The sequence below is a fragment of the Coturnix japonica genome, chromosome 2 (assembly GCF_054131305.1).
Source record: "Coturnix japonica strain WE chromosome 2, WE-NBRP24, whole genome shotgun sequence".
NCBI lineage: Eukaryota > Metazoa > Chordata > Aves > Galliformes > Phasianidae > Coturnix > Coturnix japonica.
This window is the reverse complement of record NC_140664.1, coordinates 125,925,096-125,951,809: the sequence shown is the minus strand read 5'-3', so window position 1 is coordinate 125,951,809 and position 26,714 is coordinate 125,925,096. Positions and strand designations below refer to the sequence as shown.

General features: G+C 46.7%; 1 protein-coding gene across 2 annotated transcripts in view; it reads right to left on the bottom strand.

Moving 5' to 3' along the window:
• The window catches only part of JCAD (junctional cadherin 5 associated), a 53,572-nt gene extending 37,753 nt beyond the window's left edge, over nt 1-15,819 (bottom strand). For both annotated transcript variants that reach the window (XM_085538792.1, XM_085538791.1), the window contains exon 1: nt 15,516-15,819. The gene's annotated coding sequence lies outside the window, so the exon portion shown is untranslated. The remainder of the gene's footprint in view (nt 1-15,515) is intronic.
• Nucleotides 15,820-26,714: the final 10,895 nt, after the last annotated feature.

Below are 26,714 nucleotides of genomic sequence, written 5' to 3'. Positions count from 1 at the left end.
AACACTCACCCCAATGCTTTGTTCTTACCCAGCTGTGGCGTGGCTGTCCCATGACATGCCACAGAATCAACAGTGGGCAAACTGTGACTTCACTGGCTGGGAGCACTGCTATGATTTCCAAGTAGCCAGAGGAGCAGCAGTGTGGGATCCTGGCGCTGCTCTGGGAACATGGTCGAGCAGCGTGTCATCACCAAGCTGCTCTTGTAGCCCTTCTGCTGCGCGCTCCCTGACTGACAGCATGGGCCAACCCCTGCCTCTCTCATTCATCACAAGGGAAGCTTATCTGGCTGCTGTGCCAATAAAAATAAATCATCTACTGGCCTCGTGTTCCATGTGGATGAAAACAGTCATCAGGGCTCTGTGTACTTCCACGCTAACTTTACGCCTACAGCATTTTTTTTTCAAATAGCTGGATTTTGAAGAGAGTTCTCTGTGCTTGAGAGGAGCAGAGCTGGGGCTCAATATGTGGAAATGATGAGGTTACAATACTCGCATTGTTAAGTCTAAATAATGGTTTTTCAAATTAGATCTGCGTGTATGGAGTTTAATGTTCTCATTGACTACAGCGATGCACAATAGACCACCCACAATTTGGAAGAGCACTATGAATTTGTCCCTCTGTGTGCGGGCATCACTTGGTTGTTCATCCCAATTCTGGCAGTGCATCGTCAGCCTGGCCTTAGCCATTCATGCTAGATAAGCTCCAAGTGAATCTGGATCATACAGTTTTCCACAGGAACTCTGTGCACAGTTAAATGATGGTTTCAAGGTGACAGATCCCAAAGCCCGGAAGGATAAGGCCTGTATCAATGGCCCCAAATCCAGCTTCAGCACTTTCCATCCATTTGTGGGAACAAATCAGGACTCATTCTGCTGAGGTCAGAGATTTACATCACTCTAAATCAGGAACGAGTGAGTGAATGTGCCTCATCTGTCAATGGGGAACCAGGGTCTGGTTGCATGTAGAGTTGGACTGGATGACCTTTGAAGGCCCCTTCCAACTCCAAAGATTCTATGATTTTTCTACCATATCGTGAGAGTCTCATCTGCCTTGCAGTACTTTTGTCATTGCTCCTATTATTACTCCCATAATTTCATTAAGAAAGCAAATGTGTGAGCAGTCAAATTGGACGCAGTTTGTGAAAGAATCCCTCCCACTCAAATCTTATCTGAGGTAAAATTAGATAAATTGAAGCCACTGTGGGAACAAACCCTGGCTGTGTTTCCATCTGGAATGCGTGTCCTTTCACCTTCCCCAGCACTGGTCGGAGGGATGCTAGGACAGGTTGTCATTTACGTCAGCACAAACTGGCGGTACCAGGCATGTCTCAGTGGTAATGGAGGGAAGCGTTAGTAATGGCATTTTTACATAGCATATGTATGTGATGAGATAATAGACATCTGGCACTGAGCGGCTACTGAGATTCTGTACACCCCTTGTTTTGTAGTGGCTTTTTTTCAGAAGATCTACCTCCAGCACAGTATATGATTGTATAGTATGGAGAAATGAATTAAAGATCGTGTTGGTTCTTCCACAGCACTGAGCCATGTGATGTTCTGTTTAGATCCCAGCTGAGCACGTGTGCCTGGACAGCCCCAAGGCTGCTGATGACTGCAGAGGGGCTCAGGGAGCTCTCAGGTGTCCCTGGGCTTTGTGTATATGGCTCTGATGTTTGCTTCACTTCCTGCATCGCATCATTTTGTCTGGATCAAGCAGCTCAGCAGCAGTCCTGGGGCTGGATGCATCCCACCTGAGTGACTTCTCACTCAGGAGACCCTGCAATCCCAGCCCTACCAGTGCCCAAGGTGCAGGACGTGGTGTCCTCCTGGTCTGGGCTGGAACAGTCATGGGTGCCACATTTCCCACTTTAGGAGCATGGAATGCCCCCAGGCAAGGAGAGATGGGTGTTGAGGTCCCTGCTGCAGGCACACACTGCACGCTGCATCCAATTACTGTTTAGGATAAACGCCCCTGTTATTATCTCAAGGCTAACACACAGCTAATCTTATTCCAAATCAAGGAAATTACAAATGCCATTAACGTGCGCTGCTGTTGAGAAACACAAGCGTAAACAATTCATTAGAGAGTGCTGTGATTAGGGCGAGCCCGTTGTAGAACACTCAGCATGTTCAGCTCTGTGATGAGGCAGTTCCAGCTCAGAATCCCTTGGGATGGGTATGGGACCAGCTCTTGCTCCTGCTGCTGAAGTGACTTCAGCTCACTGGCAGTTTGCATCCTGTATCTTTATGTGGTAAGCTGATGGGGTATTTGATCTCCAGCACCAAGAATAGGAATGATTCCAGTGTGTGATATTCTGCAAACATCTCTTGGAGCAGCCAGGTCTGAGTGAAAAAAGAAATCAAATAGAGGGATGTGGAAAAATCTCCTTATGCCTATAAAAGGATCACTTCTAAACCACAGGATTTTGTATAGGAACCTTTTTCCTTAAATAGTAGAAACAGTCGCCGGTTGCATTCCAGCAGTGTAAGAAATGGGGGTTAGCGGAGAGCCACCGTGTCTGACAGAACCTTCCCCTCCTTCGGCCTCCTCCTCCTCCTCCTCCTCCTGCATGTCTGCCTTGTGCCAGCCTGGAGCCTGAGCAGGTGGGGAGCGTGCAATCAGTGCAACTGCAGCAGATCCGTGTTCATACACTCACATGAAATCAAACCCATATATATACACTGTAGAGTTAAAGACGAGCTGCCCAGTGGGATCTCTCTGCATTCCTCTAGCAAAGCCTTTTCTGCTGCGTTTTCCACAGAACAACCACACCTTGGCAGTGAATGCTGATGTCTCCTACCATAGGCTCCTGCATGCAGCCTGCTCCCTGCCCATGGCCAGAAGGAGGGGAAACAAAATCAAAGCTCTTGTGCTTTCTGCAGGAGGGCAGTGGGCCAAATCCTGCCGTGCAAAGCCCCACTGACATCACAGGGATTAGGAGAGCTGCTAATCAGGGCAGCGGGATTTGTGTCAGCTGATGACTTGGGATACGATGCTGAGTCCCCCCAGTGTCAGAAACTCAGGGGAGACCCAAAGTTTCCCTTTGCAGTAGGGTGGGGGTGAGGTAGGGGAAAGGGGACAGCAGGTTTCTATTGTCCAGCTGGAAAGGCTTGGTCAAATCTGATGCCTTCTCTGCGGGTTTGTAGACCAGAGTCATGTTCTTTGTAAGAGTTTATAAGTGTTTAGATTAATACACTGAAAGCACCGTGGAGAAGGACCCTACTGGCTGCCTGAGTATGTGTTTGCAGACACCTGGACAACCTGTACTGCAGAACCTCTGATGGCAGAACCTCCACAGCCTCCTGAGGCAAAGCATTTCAGTGGTACTGCTCTTACTATTAGGAACAACTCTTAAATCCATCTTAAATCTGTCTTAACTCCCAGCCAGACCCAGTACACACCCCTCACTGAAATTTCAGCACGTGGCTCTTATCTACAGCAGAGACATAGAACAGTTATTTGCTTTCCTTTGGCTCAACCTCTAATGTGAAAGATGTTATTTCACTCTCCATCCATCTCCCCTCTAATCCACTCTGGTTTATTCAGCCTACCTGCCTGCCTGCCTACGTCTGTGTGAAGCTGCTGAACAGAGGGAAGGGAGATGCCTTGCATTCTGCATTTCTGTTTACATAGTATCATTGAATCATACAGTCACTGAGGTTATAAAAGACCACCAAGGTCATCTAACCCAACCATCAAGCCTTCACCACTATGCCCATGGAGGATTTGGGTTTTTTTCCAACAGGATGACATTATGGGAACACATTGTGACCCCACCACAGGTTCAGGTCCCTAAGCCCACCTGTGTATCTTTTCCTGGGGCAGAGGTGGGCCCTGACCTGCATTTTCCTTCTTTTTAATCCAGACCTTGTGTTGCACACCCACAGATTTCCAGTAACATTGTTGGTGCTGTGAGCAAAGGATAAAAATTACTTCTGGTGTAGTTGCTGAACCTCCTTTCCAGGGAGCAACACATCATGCAGCTGGAGACACACTGCTGGAGCAGGCTCACTCGGTGTACTGCTCTAGCAAACACCTCCTGAACATTTTTTAATGTGACCTGGCAGCAGACCAGGATAAATGGCATGTTCTTTTTCCAGTGCTTTGGCCCGAAGTGTGTATTTCAGAGGCTTAAAAGAACAGTCAGTCAATTAAATGTGATAAATGAGACCGTTTGTCACCAGCATTTTAGCTTTTCTTTTAAAGTATAAAAGGAGATAATGAGCGGGGCTTGAAGAAATCCTTTGTGGTGTTGGGCGCCAAGGGCGCATGATATACAGAAGGGATTTTATGCCTCTCCCATCACGCGAATGAGATCTGACAATACTCCCCCTCATGACACAGAAATCAGAGACGTTGTTCAGGGAAAAAAATCACTAATGGATGAAGAACCAGTGACATGTTGCACTGAAGATAAGAAGAGAAATGCACTTAGTTAAGGGCAAGTCTACCCCCATTTGCATTCTTTACGTTCCTATTTTAGAGGCTACTCAAGAGGAACAGAGAGAAAGCTACTGAGCTCTTCTAGCTTACAAAACAGTCCCAGGTAATGTAGCTATTTACGTAAGAACTGCTCACAAGCCAGTATGGTGTCCATCCAGGGGAAGGCAGTGGTTAATGGAAAGGAGGTATAGATCACTGCTTTTCCCTTGCCTTGCCATCCCAACCCACAGTGGAGTGGGGACATAACTGCAATGGGCTATGGCAGACAGGGATCTCACACAGAATGGAACCTGGACGCAGAACTGAAGCGTTTCCAGGTGTCTATTTAAAGTAGCACCTTTATTACCGGCAGGTTCTGAATGCGTTTCAGTCTGTATTGTCCTTTACTGTCAGGTGTATCTAGGAATTAGGAAACATTTACTGCAGGAAGTGAAAGCACTCTGCACCTGTCATGCTGGGCATGAACATATTCATAGAATCATAGAATGGTTTGGGTTGGAAAGGACATTTAAGATCATCTGGTTCCAACCCCCTGCTATAGGCAGGGACACCTCCTTCTAGACCAGGTTTCTCACATCCTCATCCAGCCTGGCCTTGAATGCTACCAGGGAGGGAGCATTCAGATCCTCACTGAGCAACCTGTTCCAGTGTCTCGCCACCCTCACAGTAAAGAATTTCTTCCTGGTATCTAGTCTAAATCCACCCTCTTCTGGTTTAAAACCATTTCCCCTTATCATCTCACTACCTGCTCTTCTAAAAAGCCCCTCTCCAGCTTTCCTGTAGTCCCCCTGTACTGAGTGTGTTTCACACTGAAGAATGCACAAATGTGATGTTGCACACATTGGTGAGTGTTGCTTCTGCATCCTTTTCCCATTTGCCCTCTGCATCTACCCACTTGTGCTATCACAGTAAGAAATTACTCTTACTTTACTTGCTTTCCTATACTGATTTATTCTGAGGATATTTAGCTTGGAATACCAGTACATCTGATTGTGCACAACCATGAGAGGGCATTTAAGGGGATGAAAACTGCTGACAGATTATCTCTGCAAACTATCTTTTATTTATGTCCATACTGTGCTGTCTTGGCAGCATTTGGTCTAGTCCTGGGACTAAAATCCTGCCTTCTTGGAATCTTGGGCGGCCTCCTACACACCTCTGACACTAAATAAATAATACACACCAAATATGGAAACTTACACTTGTAGGAAAATATCCCAGCTGCTGCACCAGCATAGTCAAGAGGTATGGAAGTAACTCAAGAGATAGGATCAAAATACTTTTAAAGAGGTTGGATGGAAGTAACTTCCAGTCAAGTCCTAGAGGAGCAAGCACCAAACAGGTGGTTCAGCCAATAGCCCAATATCACGTTCATGTTGAGTCTGCAAGTTTTCAGCTCAAAATGAGTTGTGCATGGCCTCCATGGGGCTCTGCATGGAGGACTGTCCTCCTCAGCCACTGCACAACACAGGGAGCTGCATGATTTGGTTTCTACCAGAGCTCACAGTTGCATAGATTAGTAGACCTAACAGTGAGACCTGTGTTGGGGGGAAGCTTCATGAGGCTTCAGACAACAGTCATAGAATGGCTTAGGTTGGAAGGGACCTTAAAGATCATTCATTCCCACCCTGATGCTGCAGGTAGGGTTCCCACCCACCAGATCAGGCTGCCCAGGGTCTCATGTAACCTGGCCCTGAACACCAGCAGAGATGGGGCTCCAGGGTTAGAACCAGACCCTGTTCTGTGCCAGAACCGCTCTCAACTATAGGCTCTGTTCCTGCCTCCCTGGAAGCCCCAGTACATGGCTTGCCCCTGCTGTGGCTTGCTGTAAGTGTGGGATAATCCTGCCAAAGCCTTTGGTGGGCTGCCCATTTCCTCTCCTTCCGACTCATTTGCTTCCAAAACAAATTCCTGCTACAAAGGCTCAGGCCTGCTTAACTTTGCATTCCTCCTTGTAACATGATGCCTATTTGTGTATGGAGGTGAGCTGGTACAATTCGGTGAACTCTAAAGGAAAAAGATCTCAAGTAATTGTTGGAAGTGACTGGAAAGAAATACTCAGTGAAACAACATCCTAAACCAAACAAAAGGCTGCATGCTTCAGAAGTGTTTGGCTGTGCAATGGTATGTGCTCAAAAGCATGGTGATTTACCTGTGGGAAGGCAACAACATTGGTCTGGGCTAAGAATGGAGGATGTGGAGAAGGAGAACCCTTTGAGTCTCAAAAATACAGATTTGCAACTTCAGGAAGATAGCTTGTAAGAACTCACCGTAGTTTTCCTCCTCTTTTTAGCTCCAGGGAAAGTTCAGCATCTTTAAAACTGCATTAGCCTGCCCGAGGGAGGCTTGTTTTCACATCTCTTCTCAACACAATTTGGAGCAGGGATATCAAAGGCAAAGCAAATCTAGTCCCCTGCTAACTCACATCCACTTGGAGCTGGTCTGAGCAGTTGGAGCTTGCAATGGTGTTCACAATCTTTTGAAATATTTACTTATCTGACTGACAAGAGAGTTATTTTGTAAGTTATGATGTCTGCAGTTTTGTGTAAACAATTTACAGTGCTGTGATCGATGCTGGGTGCTGTCTAGAGAGCAGCAAACCCAACTGTATATACTAGGCTTTGGTTTGGGAAGTTCAGCACCAGGACTGGGAAGCATTAAGTCTAATACATAGCAAGTTAATCATTTGGACTCACTCTGCTTTTGACACTCATAAAGCCATACAAACATGACTGAACTAACCCAGTGCTTATTGTGCAGACCTCAGCCATATGAGAGTCAAGGACCTCTCTGAGGTGTCCAGCATGGTGGTCCCACAGCGCTGGCTCCACCAGCAGGGCTGCAGGTCTCATGGTTGCCTCCACTCTTGGTATGGACAACCTGGTCCTGAGTTGGTCCTGATCTTGGGCTGGTCCTGGTCTGAGTGCCTGCATCTCCACCATCAGCGCTTTGACCAATCTACTTCCAGTGTTGCATTTTTCTGTGCCCTACCTCAGATCTCTGAGACATCCTAAGGGGATGGGACTTCTACTCCAATGCTTTGGGTCACCTCATCAAAGACTTCTTTCTGAGTCCATTACCTGGGTGTGCGGGATTAAAGAGGATTGAAAATCATAGAATCACAGAACCGTTAAAGTTGGAAAAGACCACTAAGATCTAGTCCAACCACCAAATCATCTAGTTCAACCATCCAATACTTGTATTCTTTATGTCAGAGGTGTTTCCAGCTCCACTGAGGCAACACAGGAGTGCAATTGCTTTGGGTCATACGTGCACACAGCCCAGCTGGTGAGACAGATACAGCTCCATGAGGCATCAGAGCACCAAACAGGGGCATGGTCTAATGTCATTCCAAGAGGAAGTAAGAGAGTTTGGCTCAGTTCTGTCTGGAAACGAGTTGCTCCCTTTCTGAACCATCAACATTCTTTGTTTCTGGAACTTAAATAACTTGGGTGTTTCTGAATTCAAGGAGATAATTGACCATGGTACTGACACACAAGATGACTTGGTGGATGTGGACAATGGCTGCATACAGGCTTCACATACCCACCTCAGGAAATATGCTCTTGATAGAGGTATTGATTTAAATGTATTAAACTGTGATACTACATCCATGTTGCTGAAGATGCCTTGTGTGATGGAAAGTACAAGGAGGTCTTGCCAGTTCAGACTGAAAATAAGGATGCCTGAGACAGCCTTTCTACATATTGCACTCACCATGGGAGAAAAGTAATGCTCAGCACCACGGTCATGTTCAAATCTGTTTCTGCAATCATCCTCAGCCACAGAAAAAGACTAATTGATCCCCCAGCTTCACCAATAACATTCACTCTCTAAAGGATATATCTTTTTATTTAGCCTGTTGAAATTTCCACTCAGAACAAGAAGGACCTTGATCAAAACACAGCTTGTTTTATTCCTCCCAAGGGACCTTCCAGAGCAACACTGCACTTAAAAAAGCAAGTGAAGGTGCCAAGGGGGACTGGAGGGACTGAAGGCTGATGGCACCGCTCTCAGTCTCCGTGGAAATATGTCGTGATGTAATTAGTGATAAAGAACCAGGACAAGAATAAAAATGATTCAGAGAAGCTGAGGTACTTCTCCCCTGTTTAGCTCCCCCAGTTAAACCCACATAGAGCCTAGAATGGGAAGGTGGGCTTCAATTATACCTTAGAAACAGCATAATGAATTACCTCTTTTGCACTTGCTTATGTGGGTGAGTAATCCAATTCTTACTCAAGCCTACACTGGCTGTGGAGATTTTGCCAATATCTGATTCATCAGGATGCTGGCATAATGTGGAATTAGAAACACAGAAGGACTGTAGGTCTCTACCACTTAGTCTTAAATACTGATTATGTCAGGCAAACTTCTTGACTGATAACATGGAAGTTACCAAATACTTTGCTGAAAGTGCACCTTCAGCTAAAATTAAATATGAGCAAATGCTCTGGTTGGAGAATCCTCTTCTTTAATGTACACTATCAATTTTGTATTATTTTTTATGGTGAGCCCTTATCTGACTTGAGGACTTCATCTGAGTAGTACAGAACATTTCACGTGTTTCAAAAGCTCAGAAAATGCACAGAACTGCAGGTTTGGAAGTTATAATTTACATGTTGTTGAAAGGTTCATTTGCCATGAGTAGGGAATCAGAAATTTAAAGAAATAAAATTACAGAACACTCTTCTGCATAATTCCACCCGAAACACAAAGCCCCACTCACCTCAGCTCCCAGCTTTGGACCAGAGACACACTCCCTGGTGTCTCCAAATGCAGGTGGGGTGGCACTCCTGGGGACGACCATCCACCAGCACCATTCTCTGCACCTGGGGACATCAGGCATTTAACCCACAGCTGCTATTGACTACCTGAAATTTTAATCCACACTGTGTGTGAAAACAAACAAGTGACTGCATGTGCATGTTCTTCCAGACTCAGTTGTCGTGCGTGTGTGACAATAAGAAGAGAGGGCTATCAGAGCAGCTTTCCTGCTTCTGAAAGGAGTCTATTCCTGGAAGTTATGGGATTGTTGAGTTCCTGGGACAGAAACAATGCGTGTGCCAAAGCTCTGCCCTGCAGCTCTGGCAGTCCTAGGTAGGTGCTGGAGATGGGGCCTGAGAGCCCCACGGAGCAGGCACCAGTGCCTGAGCTTCATGTACAGCAGCCTCAGCAAAAGGAGGTGCTGGTTCCCAATATGGCCATGGGATGGGGAAGCAGATCAAGAAAATAAATAAAATCTGGAGTGTTTTATAAATGACAATTTTCTACAACAAGTTGTGAAGAGCTCAAGGGATGTTATTGTTTAAGTAAATATTTAAGAGAGATTCTTCCCTACTTAAACAGAGAGCTGTAGCATGTGGAATGCAGAAGCAATCTGTTGCACACATCCAAAAGCCCAAAAGCAAGCCACTGTGAACAAAGGCAGTGGTGGAGGAAGCAGTTTCTTTTAGTTCTGTTTCCCCACGGCAGGTTATCAGCAACCCCATTTCTGCTTTGTGCCAAAAGGCAGCAGGGGTACAAAGCGATCACAGCAGTGGGCATTCTATGTGAGCCCTTCTGGTGCTTTGCCTGATGGGATGGCTGAGGTATGGGTAAGAGCAGAGTTTTAGCATGGTGGGGCTGTGTGCAGTGGGGCAAAGTTGGTTGTGGATGGTCAGGCTTAGCTCATAGAATCATAGAATTGGTCAGATTGGAAAAGACAAAGATCATCAAGTCCAACCACAACCTAACCATAGTACCCTAACTGTAACAACCCTCTGCTAAATCATGTCCCTGAGCACCACATCCAAAAGGTTTTTAAACACATCCAGGGATGGTGACTCAACCACCTCCCTGGGGAGCCTATTCCAGTGCTTAACAACCCTTTCTGTAAAGAGGTTTTTCCTGATATCCAACCTAAACTTACCCTGGTGTAACCTGAGGCCATTTCCCCTCGTCCTGTCACTTGTCACTAGTGAGAAGAGACCAACCCCACTCCCACTGCAATCACCTTTCAGGTATTTGTACAGAGCAATAAGGTCACCCCTCAGCCTCCTTTTCCTCAGACTAAACAGACCAGTTCCTTCAGTAGCTCCTCACAGGGCATCTTCTACAGGGCCTCTGCAAGGGCCTTGTTGCCCCTCTTTGGACCTGTTCCATCACCTCGATGTCCTTTCTGTAGTGAGGTGCCCAAAACTGAACACGGTACTCAAGGTGAGGCCTCATCAATGCCAAGTACAAGGGCAGGATGACTTCCCTGTCCCTGTTCACCACACCATTCCTGATACAAGCTGGGATGCCACTGGCCTTCTTGACTACCTGGGCACACTGCTGGCTCATGTTTAGCCGACTGTCCATCAAGAGGCAGGTTTTAGCCAAGACACGGTCACAGCTTTGATGGTAGAGGGCTGCAAATGACCTTAAAATGCTGTTTGATTTGGCTGAGCTTGGGGATGGAAACGCGAATGGGAGTTTTTCTATGGCTACAGAGTTCCTCATGTGGTGAGTCTGTCACAGTCTATGCTCAGTGCTGTGCTTCATTTGATAGATATGCCCTGCAGGTAGAAAATGCCAAGGGCATAAACTCCCGACCAACAGCATCAGAAAAGAGAGAAAAAACAAGACAAACTTATATCTGCAGCACAACTACAGGAAGGTCGCAGGCCCCCCTCAGGGTTGTGGTGAGCCTGAATCTCTCCAGACATGGGAACTGGGGATCTCAGAGATGCTATACAACTGTCTTAGGACATCCAAGCCCTGGTGTGGCTCAGATAGGAGACCTGGCCCATGCAGCCTGCAGAGACCAGGAGTCTGTAGAGTAGGGCAAAGAAGAATGTTTGGAAAATAGCATTAACTTCTGAGACAAAATAGCACATATTTCATTACTATATGGAAACATAAGAAATAGGAATAGTACAAAAGCCTCACTTCGTTCATTGAGAAACTGCAAAATGAATTTCATATCCTTTAGCAAAGACGACGTCCCACGGCACAGCACTGCTGAACTAGTCATGTCATACAGTCTAGAGTAATTCAACCAAATTATAGAAGAACTTGAGAGGATAAAGCCAGATGCTAGCTGTGAATAGAGCTGGGGTAGGAATAGGTCTGAGTCTCAAGCAAGCTACAAGCAGTGAAGGTTTTGGGTTTGCACCCATGAGGTGATCTCACTACAAAAGGAGGTGTCTGAACCAGTGAGGGCTACAGGTTAGGAGGCAGCAGCACTTCCAGAGCTGTGCAAGAGTCCTTGCATACAGCCACCCACCAGCTTCATTAATGGCACTAGCGCACATGTGTACTCAGTATATGGGAGCTGTAACAGCGATGTCTTCCTAGAGTTTTCCCTTTTGAAGTTCTTCCTAGAGAAATCGGCAGTTTCCACAAGGGCATCCCCTATGAGCATCTCTGGTCCTTTGCCAGCTCCTAAGAAGCTGTGGCTGCTCATCTGGTCATTGCTCCCACACTGCCTTGCACACCAGAGCCCTGATGTGAGTGTGGTGATCCCAGGAGCTGATATTGATGAGGAAACATTGCCGCCTGCTTCCGTGAAAGGACAGGCCATGCAAGATGCTTCACGGCTGGTAGATCTGCAAGAAGTGAAAGGAACCACTGCTTCCTGCAGCTCTGGTGGGAAGGGAAGCGAGCAGACTGCAGCTCCCTACCTTCCAATGCGGGACTCACATCAAGTGGCAAAATGGAAACCCTGACATTTCACCATCTGCCTGCATATACCGCATAAGTACTGCATACAGAAATAGGCTGTGAGAGTACTGCTAAGACTGCAAAACCCATGAGATAAGAGATGCTAGAACTGGGACTCCCTTGTGCAGTGTGTTATGATACATTTTAGAAGACCACCCATGATTTAACCAGAGATCTAAGCTTTAATCTACTGTACAGAGTGGACAGTCTTCACTGAGTAAGATGTTATACAGGACCGTGTGTTCTCCTTAGTGCTCAGGGTGATCCTAGGCTTTACCTCAAGTCTCCCTCTGTATAAAGAAGCCTACCAGTCTCTCTCCTCCAAGCCTGTAGCATTGCCTGGGGTTGCTGTGGCCAAAGTGCAGGACCCGGCATTTGGTCTTGATGAACTTCATACCATTGGCCTCAGCCCAGTATTCCAGCCTGGTCCAGGTCCTTCTGTAGGATGTTCCTATCCCCAGGCTCTTGAACACTTCCCCACAACTTGATTTCACCGACAAATTTATGGAGGGTACACTCAATTCCAGTAAAGACATTACTAGTCGTGACAGGTTGCCAGCTGGATTTAACTCCATTCACTGCCACTCTCTGTGCCTGGCCATCCAGCCAGCTTTTCACCCAGCAAAGGGCGAACCTGTCCACGCCACAGGCTGCCAGCCTCTCTAGGAGATTACTATGGGAAACTGTCAAAGGCTTTGCTGAAGTCCAGGTAGACTTGACGGCCTTTCCCTCATCCACTAGGTGGGTCACCCAGGCATAGGAGATGAGGTTGGTCAAACAGGACCTGTCCTCCATGAACTCATACTGACTGGGCCCGATCCCCCAGTTATCCCACACGTGCTGTGTGATTGCCCTCAAGATAACCTGTTCCATAACCTTCCCTGGCACTGAGATTAGGCTGACAGGCCTGCAGTTCCCCAAGCTACGCAACCAGCCAGTGTGTGATGGTGCTTCAGCTGCCTGAACCAGAGGCAAGGGAAAGGCATGCAGGCAGGATGCTTTGATCACACTAAGCCCTATTTTGCCAGAATCTGGCAGGGGGACAGGGCTGCCCAGTCCCTGTGGGAGTAGCAGAAGCTTGGCAGCAGCCCTGGGTGCACAGGAACTTTGGGGTCAGCTCTGGGTTCTGCTGGGGCTGTGGGCTAGGCTCATTCGTTGGAAGAAATCTCAGCAGATTTTGACTACTGAGCCCTAGCGTGTCCTTAATAACTTGCTATTTTTTCCCTTCAAAGTCTATCACGAGGCCAAATTGGAGGAGATTTACAAAGTAAGAAAAAAACAATAATAAAACAAGCCACAGTCCTGAAGCAAAGCTCAGACCCTGCCAAATTTCAGATCTCTACTCCAAAGTGCAGAGAAATAAGAGCTATCCAAAAGGATCTCCAGGTTCTCCTCCTGTTTTTTCCCTTTCTTTTTTTTTTCCCCAGTTGGACAACAATGCCTTTTTCCCTTATGTTCATTCTTGGAAATAGCTGGACAGTTTTGGCTGAAATTTTCCAGAAAAGAACTTAGCCTGAGGCAGACAATCAAGTAGGAAAAATTCAGTCTGAATGATTCTAGTCTGGCAAAGTTATAAGCAACTGTGAATGTGGTCTTATAGCAGTGCATGTTCGGGTAATCTTAATTGTGGGAGTTGAACACATGGTCCCAACTTTGTCAAAGCTATCAAGGCTATAAAGGCGGATGATGCAGTTCCATTCAGGTGTGTCATATCATGATTCTGATTTGTCACCAGGAAAAAAGCGTTAATGCAGTCATCCCACTGAGCCTTCCCACACCCTTCCCACTTGAACAGCTCTTTCCATCGAACAACTGGTCATACAGAAAACACACTTCCCTCGCCTCCAGTATTTGCGTTTCAGCTTCTGCTTCTTGGATGAGGCAGCTGATGCTAAAATGGGATTGCTCTCTGAACTAACGTATTCAAAATTAATAGAAGAAGTAAAGCAACACACTCCTCTGGCAGTTTCCCATGCATATTTTCCATGAAAGTTCATTTTTCCACATGAACAAATTGTGAGTATGTGGGGGATTTTCACTGAATCTTGATATGGAGCTTAGAATTCTTGGCACCGCTCTGGGAAGTTGAAATGACATCAGCTCAACTTTCTATATTGAAATTTTATAGTTGCTGCCTGACCACATTTCTTTGTTCTGCGCATATTCTCTCTCCTCCGAGCTGCCTCCTGCCATGGCATGTGGTACACAACTACCATGAAAAAGCCCCATGCCAGTCACACAGATGGTGAAGCCACATCGTTTCCTCTGGGACTTAAGCAGTGGTGCTGGCTTAGGGGAAGAGGTTACTTGTGCCAGCCAAGAGCTCCCTGCAGCACAGCAGCTCACTGCTACAAGGGACCTGGCACAGCATCCTCCTCCTCCTTCCTCTGGAGGGTGGCACAGAAATGGGATAGTGGGGCTGGAGGGAACAGCTGTTGCAGGCATGGACACTGTGAGAAACCATCCCAGCTCACTCAAGGAAGGAAAGAAGGGGGGAAGAAGAGAGGATGGGAGATAAGGCTCCTCAAGTCTGGAAAGCGTCCCCTGGAGCAGTGCTGCCTTGCTAGAGGGAAGGAATATGAGGTAATAATTCACTTATTATCCCTCAGTGCCTGAGGTGTGCTGTGCTCAGGGTGCCCCATGACTCCTGGTGGGACTCGGAGAGTTAACAGAGTCAGCACGGGGAGCACAGCACCACAGCACCACACAGACATCCTTCTGCCTGCCTAGATTTCAGCTAAAAACAGATTTCAAGATAAAGATGATGCTTTCCTGCATCCTCTGGGACTTGGAAAGTCCTAAGAGCAAATAAAGGCAGATAATTATCTGGCACGCCACATCCCGACATTCCTGAACGCACTGCACTGTGTTAGTGTGAGGGTCGCACCGCCACGTCCCGCACACAGCCCTCACACAGCACACAGCCCCCAGCCCTCACATACAGCACACAGCCCCCAGCCCTCACATACAGCACACAGCCTGCACACAGCCCCCAGCCCTCACATACAGCACACAGCCTGCACACAGCCCCCAGCCCTCACATACAGCACACAGCCTGCACACAGCCCCCAGCCCAGAGCCCCCGATGCCTGCAGGGCTGCAGCCCACCTGGATCGCAGCAGTGCCTGGCGCTGTCAGAGCTCCATCTCCTACACGCGTGGCAGGAGCTGCTGTCGCTGCCAGATTACCATTTCACCATTTCTCAGCTGCATGGGAACAGCCTCGGGAGCAGATTAACAGTTAAAAATTGTGAAGCCATTTGCTAAACGCTTCTCGCTATATAAGCAGCAACGTTTTCACAGTCACATTTGCAATGTATTTTCACAGTCACATTGGTAGGTTCCCTTGGTATCCATGCAAACACACACAGAATGTAGCGAATCTTTACCTTGTGTGCAGGCAGGAGAGCCCCCGCCACGCTCTCCTGGATCAGCAGTGGGATGGGAAGCAGCACCGCGAGAACCCGCTGGGCACATCCATCAGTAGAGTTGTGTGACTCCCGCTCGCAGCTCTAAGTTTGCGCTCTGAATAGAGGCTGTGTTATTTTAACCACAGGATTTCTGGTGATGGGGGAGGAGAGATGGATTAGGTACGTTGCAGCCTAATGCTTCACATCTACCTCGGTTGCAACGAACTACTTTAAGCCCGATGTAAATAAGCACTGTGAAGATATAAATTTCAAGAGCCCGCTCACCAATTATGCCTAAACTAACACGTTAAATAACTGCGGAAAATTCCAGAGGAATAAGATAACATACTTTTGAGTTCTTTCTTAAATAAAAGGCATGTGTGGAATTCCGTGCTAGATACTGAGACAAGTGAGAGATAGCAGATGAGCTGTGCAAAGCAGGCCCTGCAAGGTGCCGTGCCTCTGAAAGTGATATTCCCAGCACCTGTTGGCATGGATTTCATCAGGCATCAGTGCAAATTGCTTTTTCATGGCTTGTAAAAAGTATGGCTACGAGGGATTTGTATAGAGCAGTTCAAAAAACATCACAAATAAAGCTCCTCAAGGGAAAAAAACCAAAAACTGAGAAGGCTATTGGGGCTGTAGAATAGGGGAGCGCAGGTATTAGCACTCTGAGTAAGTGCCACCTCCAGCAGGGCTGCTGGCCGGATCACCTCCTGTGGCTCACAGATTGCTATGGAGATGGCCAGATGCAGGCGGCATCTGTGCCGGTGTGGCAGCTGTGCTTTTTTTTTTACGTCCAACTCCAAATTCTCATCGTTTCCTGCTCTGTGACACCTCTGTGCCCCAGCTGTCGCCACACAGCCCTGGCTCCCAGGTCCACCTCCAGCCGCAGGCTCAGGAGCACAGATCTGGTGAGTGGTGGGGAGGAGTGTTGTGTAAATAAAGCACTCCTTAATGTTCGAGCTGAGCCGAAGGGAAGAATGAATGCAAAACACTGGAGGAAAGAAGGACAGGTTCCCATTTGTCTCTGACAACAGAGGCTTCACAAGCACAATTTTAATTCCATTTTGAATAAAACCTGGCTCTATAAATAACATTATCTTGCCCTTACATAACGCTTTTCATCCTGAAGCATTCCCAAGTGCTTTGCAGATGTAATCAGTCCATCAGAAAACCGCCAGCAGGCATCTCCGTCTGTGGAGCTGGAAGCAGCCCGGCTGCCACCACAGAGCCCTGCTCCTGGCTGCTGTGTCCTGCTGTCCCTGTAGGCTCTGGGATTGCTCAGCTTGAGGTCTGGTCCAGTGCCTTGAACCTCCAGTGCAGGCAGGAGTGTTCTGATCCATCACCCAGTGGGTCCTCAGAAAGGATGGAGGCCTCTGGTTCATGGGATGATAGAAATGTTTGCTTTGTAAGGGACCCCCAAAGGCCATTTAGCCCAACCCCCCTGCAATGAACAGGGACACCCACACTGGATCAGGTGCTCAGAGCCCCGTCCAGCCTGATCGTGAGTGCCTCCAGTGATGGGGCATCCACCACCTCTCTGGGCAACCTGTGCCAGTGCCTCACCACCCTCATTGTAAAAATCATCTTCCTATGTCCAATCAAGATCTCCCTCTTTTAGTTTGAAATCAGTTCCTCTTGTTTGCAACCATTTCCCCTTGGCAGGCTGGTTCTGCCATGGAACATGCTCTGGAGACACTGAGCTCCACTTGGAAAGAGGAGTTTTGCTTGCACAAAGGTTTCTGTGCTGCAGAGGGGTGTATTTTCAGTTTCTGCTTAGCTGGCAAGGTAGGAAACAGGGGAGGAAGAGAGGACAACAGAAGTTCCTCTGCAGTTTGACCTGAAAAGAGCCCATTTTTTCCACAGAAACTCAAAGCACACTCAAAAGCAGTGGGGGGGGGGGGGTTAGAGAAAGCAAAAGTCACTTTGAATCAAGTGAAAACATTCGATACTAACGTATGGTTTCACTTTTGAATCTGCACTTTAAAAACAAACAGCACTTTAAAAACAAACAAAAAGGAAATGAAGATTTTCGTTTCTCAAATGGCAAAGCAAGGCGTTCCGCCTTCCGCACTGCTGCTGTGTTCTGATGGTGGGATGGGTTTGGCGTCTGTTTCCCTTCCCCATACAGGTCAGTGAATTAGCTGGAATGGCTGTTTCGCAAGTGTAAATGGCAACAAACAATTGCCAACCAGTGAGAGGAGCCTTCCCTTTCAGCACTCTGCACCACACTGGTATTTCTTCACCGTGACCTCACCAGGCTGAGGTCTATGGGTGGTTTTGCTCACCCACCTTCTACCAAAGCCTGTAAAAAATGCACAGCCTGTGCCAGGTTTATGTAGAGATTCCATTTGCGTCTCAAGCATTGCTAGGATGAATAGAGCCACAAATGAAAGGAAATGAAAGTGAACACTACAAATAAGTCCAATTTTGTAACAGTAATTGTAATTTTGCACATTTTCTCCCTGTTTTATAAAGTGAACTGAGGTTTAGATATAAACAGTTTCTGCTCCTTTTGAATTAGGAAGCCATTCCTAGAAGTGATATTGCCAATCCATGCTGCTAAAATGCCTTCAGATAGGATCCAAACAAACCTGTAAGACTGATCTAGGAAACACAAGCTTTTGGGAACAAAGCCCACTGGGAATGGTAGCGGGCCATATTTTCACACTTCTGCTCTGTAGTTTTGACAGCTGGTACTTGCTTCTGTTGGAAAATAAAGCAAAAGTTTTCTTTAATCAAAGTACCAAGGAGCTGAGGCCCTGAACCAGCCCTTCCTGGTGTCAAGTGCCATAAGGCGCACAATTGCGATCGTTGTCAAAAAAGAAGAAAATAATAACAAGAAAAATGAATTTAAGCTGATACCTCTTGAATTATTTTCTTTTGGGATTATGGTGGTTTTGTTTTTCTGTTTTGTTTAATTCTAAACTGATGCCAATCACAACCATTGGTGAACACAAAACCCTGAGCAATGTGACAAGTTGAACCAACTCACAGCAGCTGCAGGTTAACCATACTGGATTCTGCTTTGAGATGGATTTTCACACCCTTGGCACCAAAGCCAAGTTGCTGCAATAACTTTATGATGCAAAATCTCCAGTAGACCTCATTCCCCCCTTGTTCTTTGGAAGAATCATCTCATTACTTTGCTTGTGAAAGGGGAGCTCAGCTCTTCTGAGTGCCTGCCCTCACTCAGCAAGACCAACTTCTGGAGAAACACTATCCCTACACCTCGGCCTTCATCCCTCTTCGTGTGTTGATGGAAACCATCTTTCCATGATGTCCTTGGTCTGGCTTTTCTTTTTCAACTGTTAATTCCCCATGGTGAGACCTCTCTCCCATGTAGGTGTCCCAGCCCCTCTGTCATGGCAGGGCACACTCCCTCAGCACCTCTGTTCACAGACATATACCACCACTAACAGGAATCAGCACAGAGAAAGGACGCTGAAAATGGAAACAAAACATCCTGTTAAATTCCTCTTTGGCCCATTTCAGTCTGTTTTCTGTTATAGGGTGGTGGGTGTTTGAGGCCTATTTCTGCTTTGTACACTTGGAGGATTAGAGGGTACTTTTCTGGGAAAGGCCCCGTAAATCCTCTTCAGGTTTTTAATGATGAAGATGAATAAGGATGAGAATGCTCTGTCTGGTGTGAATATCAGTAGGAGCAAAACACCAGGAAGTATAATGAGAAAGACCTTAGGGTCAGAGTAATCTGAACTTTCCTCAATTTTACTGCCACATTAATTCTGCTGAATTTCTTTTCTGAAACTGCATTTACCACATGATATCTCAGAGGCTGGAACTGCTCCTTAGAGCTATGGAAACTCACGCACAAGCAAAGCTGTAAAGGGAGCTGCATTCAGATTATACATTGTCCATAGGAGATCCAAATTCATTCAAAGCCATCTGCTGCTGTACCAGGAAAACCAAAGCCCATACCTGGCTTGAAAACCAAGTTTTTCTTCTGATAGAGAAAAATGGGGCTCTTTATGGCAAGATCTGATAAGCAAAGTCAGATCTATGCTCAGACCAAAGAGTTTACAGAAATCTTCCTCACCAAAAATCACAAAAAAGATGATAAAAGTAAGAAAAACAGTGCAGGTGAGATCTGGGCTTTATCCTTCCCAGACACAACCAGCTGAAGGGGCAATATCCAGGGAATGCTGAGCACCTTATGGGACATGACAGGTGACATCAGACTTCTCTGAAGCCAGGGGCTCCTTAGGGCTGGGCCACCAGGAAGCCCTATCTCATGGTCCACCCTGTTCTCTGGTCCGCAGAAGGGCAGAAGGCCACCCAAGGCTGCAAGTCTGGCTATGGCCCATTTTTACCTCCTTCAGTGCCCTTTTGGAAAGGCAGCACAGAGTTGTCCACATAAGCCTTAAGGCAGAAATGAATGCTGGATTTCTGATACCAAGGAAGAGACAGCATTTTGTTTATCATCTTCGTTTTCTGCGTACCTGCAGACGCCTCTTTCCCATTGTGTTACACAAACTTCAGGCTTTTTGAGTGGAATACTTCATTTTCTCTGTTTTACAGATGAAGAACCAGACCCGCAGCAGGGTGAATCTCTCACCTTCATACATGCTGTGTGTGATTGTTGGGCTGATGACTCAGAGCGCAGCTCTATTCATCTAACCCCATGTACCAAAGAAAGGCCTGAGTTTATCCTGGTTCAGCAAGATAATTGAGGCCATTTCCTGGTGCTGTTGGGTTCAGCACTGTGCTTGCAGTGACTTCACTCCTTTCACAAGCTTTCTCCCCCACCTCCTGCAGCCTGGTGCTGCCCAGCTCCATCCATCCATCCCCCAAAGGCTCTGAGAAAACTGCTATAAGGCTGTTACATTTTCAAGAAATGAACTGGATCAAAGTGCAAATTCTATAAATGAAGGATAACTCCCACCCCCTGCAAAAATGTGCCAAGTGGCAGCACTGTGATGCTCAGGGAACCCTGTGTTCGCACCTCTCCTCATAGGGTTCTGGCTTCTCCGTAAGGCTCCAGTTCCTGGAATAACGTAAGTATGTGAAAACACCCATGATCATTTATGAAAAGCATTAGTAGCTCTTCGATTTGGGGTGGAAAGCTTGAAAACATGACGCTGAAGGAAAAAATAAACAACTTTTATTTCACACCCTCAGCCTGCCCTTACTAGTGGAGGCAGTGGGTGGGCATGGCAGGGTGTCATCAGCCAGCGATGAGAGGAAAACCCTAAATCACTTCATGCACAAATCTTTTTTCCATAAGATTCCTCTTACCAGGGTCAGCTTTTTAAACCACCTACATATTTCAGCAATATTGTAAAGCATCAATATAATGAAAAATACTGTGTTTGAAAGCTTGTAACCTCCATGGTAGTTCTGCTGTAGAAGAGATGTGCAAATGCTTTGGGCCTGGCTGTTAAGAGTCACTGGATTGCCCTGCAAATCTGTACCTAAGATTCACAGCATGACACTACCTTCATTGGCAAGGTACACACGCTGGGATGGTGAAGGGGCATATAACCACTGAACATAGGTTTTATGTGCTCATGCAGGAGGGCTGAGAGCAAAATAAGAAAGGTTTTCCTTCCTATTTCTTTCTCCTCCTAATTCAAAGAGGAGAAAACCATCTTAAAATGACTTTCACTTCAGTGTGAGTCTGGAAAGTGTTCAAATGACCACAGTGAGGGAAAAGAACAAAATAACAGAGAAAGAATCTTGGAAGAAAATGGTGCAGGAGGCAAGCTGAGGAGAAGACAACATTTTCTTTATGTTGGTGTTGCAGTGGCCAAATGACACATATATGGTGTTGGTAGGGCTTTTGGGAATAGAAATCTCTGTCCAGATAGACAAGTCCCCTGGCTCCTCTGGAAGGAGGACCATAGGATATGTCCACAGTCCCTCCTGCTCCACCCCACCAGCTGAAGGACAGCTGAGGGCTGCAGGTGCCCATTGTGCTTTTCCATCTGGAGATGCTCCAGCTCCTATGGGGTCTGTGTCCCCATGGGGTTTATGTCCCCGTGGGAGGCGAGCAAGCACACAGTCCTGTCCCTTTATTTACAATAAATTAAGGCAATGCCCATGTCCTTGGGACAGATAAACCTGGATTTAACCCTAAGGTTTGGGGGTCAACTCATGGACTGCTGGAGAGGGGCTGTGGGGTTTCCCCTAGCATGTACTGGGGACCATTCATGCCCTGATGTGCAGAGTCCTCATGTGTTCAGGAGGTGAATGAAGGGATCATTTGTAAAGCACTCAGAAGACATCAGCAAAATCCACTTCATTTATCTTTACTACTTCCAATGTGTCTTCCCAAATCTATTGATTCAGAGGCACTTTCTTCAAAGCCTTGCTTTGTTGGAGCAGTGAATGTTGGAAGAGTTGTTCTGGTAATTTTCTTCGGGCACTGGAAGAGCCTGAAATACCTTTTCTTTGTAGCAGTCTCTTTCAGGGACACAAGACAGGGACATGTGGGAGGCATTTGAGGTGCAATGGGCTGGGGGCTGAAGGAACCAGAGCAGTGGTTCACCCACAGCACAGGGCTGCAGTGCCAGCTGGAACTGGGAATTCCACTGGGGTGAGGACTGAAGGCACAGGGCCTGTTTTGACAAAGGCTGTCAAGTGTGCTGTCACAGAGGAGAGAAGGTTCTTTATGTAAAGCCATTACAGAAATTGAAGACACTTTAGCCCTAATTCCTCAATCTCACTTTGCTCTCTGCAGGGAAGATGGAGAAAATACTCTGTGTGCTCTCAGTTTGCTGTTTAAATGGGCAGGTTTCCTTAAGAGAAGCCTTTGACCTGCTAATGGCTAATACAGAAACACTCCACTTTCTCCCAGCTTTTAAAAGCTATCCTCCGTCTCTCCTTTTTAGTCAGATATGCGGGGGAAATTGAGGAATATCCTGCTACAGAATAATTGCTTAAACCTGTTGTATTTCAATACGCTACACCCTTGCCTGAAGGAGAATGTGCAAAAATTTAGGTTCTGGCAAAGACAGAATATGAGATATCCTCATTGATAGAGAGGATGTAAATGTTCCCTCACTGGAGAGTGAGTTTAAAGTTGGTGCACTTTTTTTTCCCCCCTCTATAAAATAACAATTCAGCTGATCAAATCTGAGAAATACAGGAAATCTCAGATGGGAAGAAATCCAAATAAACCCTTAAATTTAATTGAATCCCTCCAGGGTAGCAAGTTTCCTAGTGGTTTTGAGGCTGTCACACAAACTCAAAGAAAGCTATCGTGCCCACAATAGAGAGGGTGACAGAATGCTTTCAGAGCGGGGCCAGGTGACAAGCCTTCACCAAGTGTCATGCCCTGCATGACTGGATGGAGCAGAGCAGCTCTCACGCTCAGCTCTTGGCTCAGGATGAACTGAAGCACTAACCAGAGAGGTGCTGCAAGACACACCTGAGGACTCAGAATTCAGCAGCTCCCCTGGAGGAAATCTTAGTCTGGGAGGTGGTTTTCAATGTGACCTTGAACTGAAGTCTGTGAACCTCGGCCTGCAAGAGGTTTCTTCCTGTACTGGAAGTGCTGCAATGGGAAAGGCTGTGAAGCTGTCACAAACACTCAGGAAACCCCAGCAGGGGACCTGGCAGCTCCAGTCTTGGACCAAGGCTTGGAAATGTGAGGTTTTATTCCCATTAAACTGACGCATGATCTTGAGGAAGGCAATGCAACCTGTCCATGCTTTACCTTATGTGAAATGGGAAAAATCTCTGTATTGTGCTTTCAACTATACTAATTAAAAGAACAGATAAAAGTTCACTATTAATTATTATTATAATTATGAAATAGTCAACTAATTGGCAACTAATTGGTTCAATGAGGCCAAGTGCAAGATCCTGCACTTAGGTCAGGGCAATCCCAAGCACAGATACAGGTTGGGTGGAGAATGGCTCAAGAGCAGCCCTGAGGAGAAGACTTTGGGAGTGTTGACTGATGAATGATTCAGTATGAGCCAGCAATGGGTGCATTCATCTCAGAAGAACAACTGTATCCTGGGTTGCATCAAGAGAAATGTGACCAGCATTTCAATGGAGGTGATTCTGCTCCTCTACTCTGTTCTCATGAGGACCCCGCCTGGAGTACTGCATCCAGTTCTGAGGCACCCAACAAAAGAAGGTCATGGAGCTGTTAGAGTGGGTCCAGAGGAGGGCCACAATGATCGGAGGGCTGGAGCATCTCCCCTGTGGGGACAGGGTGAGAGGACTCTTCAGCGTGGAGAAGGCTTTCATAGTACTCTCATAGTCTCTCTGCTGTTGGTATTTCTAGACAATCCGCTTAGCAGGACATGAAAACTTCTTCTCACCAGGCAGTATGACTGCCACATGTAGGCTACCTTTATTATAGTCATTTTAATGCATGAGGGACTCTTGAGAATGATCACAAACAGTAATGTCACTGACCCGGCAGATCTTAGCTTGGGTTGGGTGACAGAAAAACTGGAGTGCACTTGAACAGTCTTTCATTCCATGCAGTTCACTGCAAAAAATGAAACTTTCCTTCACCTCTGTGTACTCACCTTTATACTTTTTGCAAAGGAACGTTACCCCACTGGTATGTCAGGTTTGCTCCTGGCTCACTGCCCCACTGGTTGGTGTCTGTACCACTCCGCACAGCCCCCACCGAAGCCTCCTGCCTTGTAGGGCTGCCTCAGTGCCTGCACTGCCCACGAGCATGCTCTGCTCCATCTAGCAGGGCAAAGGTGAGTATTTTAAATGGATGGTCTGGTACTAACGGCTTCACTGTTGGTATTATCCCCAGTTATTCAAGGAATGAAGTCTTTATATAGACATATGTGAAGCTTTAACAGCGAACTTTGAGAAAGACATGCATAATTGACACAGCACTGCAACTTTCACTATGAGAAGACAACCAAATGACTATTTCCCCAGACCTCTGTTGTGCTGGTGGGGCTTTTCATAGCAAGGGAAGGAGCACTGAAGGCTTGGAAGCATTCATCGCCTTCAAGAGCTTTGCTCATTAGTTTCTTCAATTTCCTTCTAGCTTTAGCTCAATAGAGGTATTTTTAAAACAGAACAACTCACCTCCACAGGGATCAGTGGTGAATAATATGTAGAAATATTTAGCAACAAATATTTGCAGACAATTATGTTTTGTTTTCCTCTCTGAGGAATTCACCACTACTGATGATCTATATAACAGCAAAAACTGAGATACAACTGAGGAAAAGTCAGTCTGGGATGGCGCAGGTAGTAAAACTAATGGGGAAAAGCTGAACAGAAGCACAGATGTCTGTCAAAACCAGACAAAGGAAAAAAAATATAATAATCAGAAGTTGTGTGGGAGTAACTTTTCTGTAATACCAGTGAATATAATCTGCTGCTACTTTTGAAGCAATACACATTTGCAAGCAAATCCAAGTTTCTTCCTTTTTTTTTTCTTAACACCTTTATTTTTCTAGACACGTGGAATTTCCAGGCTGTATAAACGTGCTTGGCTGAACCTCCTACTCTGTTTTTTTTGGGACAGACACAGTGACTGGAACACGGCTGTTCACAGCTCAGTGCTGGGGCTGGCTCCTGTCATCCACGGAACAGGGGAAGGCTCTGTCAGTCTCAGGCATTCTTCTGCTGGCTGCAGAGCATCACCTGGGTGGGGAGCAAGCTCAACTAAACCCCCTTCCCCAGGTTCAAAGGACAGCAGCTGGTGAGCACAGACTCTCTTGTATGCACAGAGGCTGCCAGGGAAAGAAGGGCACTCCTGAGACTGGGCAGAGGCACTTTCATGGCTCTACAGCTAGCAAGGATTGCTCCAAATGTGCAGAAGCAGCAAAATGTCCCAAGAGTTAATCAGGGAATCATAAAATCATAGTTCAATTAAGGTTAGAAAAGACCTCTCAGATCATCAGTCCAACCATCAACCCATCACCACCATGCCCACTGATCTGTGCAGCAAGACAACAGCAAGACTTCCATGCTTTGGTGTGCTTGGTGGCTCCTTGTCCACTGGGCCCCAGGGAAAAGCCTGGGAGAGAACAGATGCTTTCTGGTGAGCTGTCAGCATGCACAAAAGACATCCAGGAAAAAGTCTCTCCAAAAGGAAAACCTGGAATAGAACAGAAAAGGGAAGTGGCCAGGGGCCTGGGGAAGCAGGGAGGGAAGGAGGCACCAGCAGAACCAGATGTTCGTGTAGCTGTCCCTGGTGTCAGGGAGCAATGTGGCTGGGGCTCATGCTGGTGTCCCTGCAGCTGCACCCACATTTAGGTGCAGAGCATGGAGTTTCCCATGGACACAGTGCTAGGCAGCAAAAATAACCCCCTGAAAGAATGGACCGTGTCCTAACTATTGTTTTAACGTTTAGGTAAGTCTAATCTGCAGCTGGAAAGGGCAAGATATTTTTGTCGGGGCTTTCCGTAAAGTTGGAGGAAAAACAAGGGAAGGGTTTGGGAAGCTGCAAAGGTCTGAGGATGGTGGGAAGAAGACTCCACTTGGTGCAACAGATTTTGGTGATTCTGTTGTGCTTTTGTAGTTTGTCAGAGATGAGTGAAGATGGCTGGAATTGCTGACTGCTGGGGTGAGTCATCTGACCAAATGTAGACACATTTAGGTTTCCTTAGACTCCCTCCAGAGTCAATGCAGAGCAGTAAATGCTTTGGGATGCAGTTCTCCTTCTGCTGAAGCAGAGATCTAAACCGGGTCACAAAGTCTGTGCCCTCAAAGCACCTGATCCCTCAGCTGAGCATAAGCAGAGCCTGCAATGAGCTGCCCTGCTGAGATGTCCACTGCAGGTAGCTGAGGGAAGGCAGCGTGGAGCCCACCATTAATGATGACCAAGTAGTTTATCAGACTGGAGAACAGTGCAGCCAGATCTGGAGCTGGACACTGAAGCAGAGGAATTTTAGATGATGAGGAAGATATTTTAGGCGCAATGTGAACTAAACACTAGAACTGTTTAGTGTAGGCTGGGGTGGATTACCAAACCCCAGAAATTTACCTATATTTCATCTTTAAACAGAAATATTCCAGTTCAAAAGCAAACTAACTCAGGGAACGTCTGGCTGGGGATGCATGTGGAGTGAGAGTGAATGTTTATAACATCCTCTTCCTACTTCAGTATTCTGTGAATCTGAATGGCAAACTGAGGACAGGTTTCACCAGCTTCACTGTCTTCTGTCAGGTCTGCCAGTTGCTACACGGCAGCAATGGGAAATGGATGTGGTAGGCATT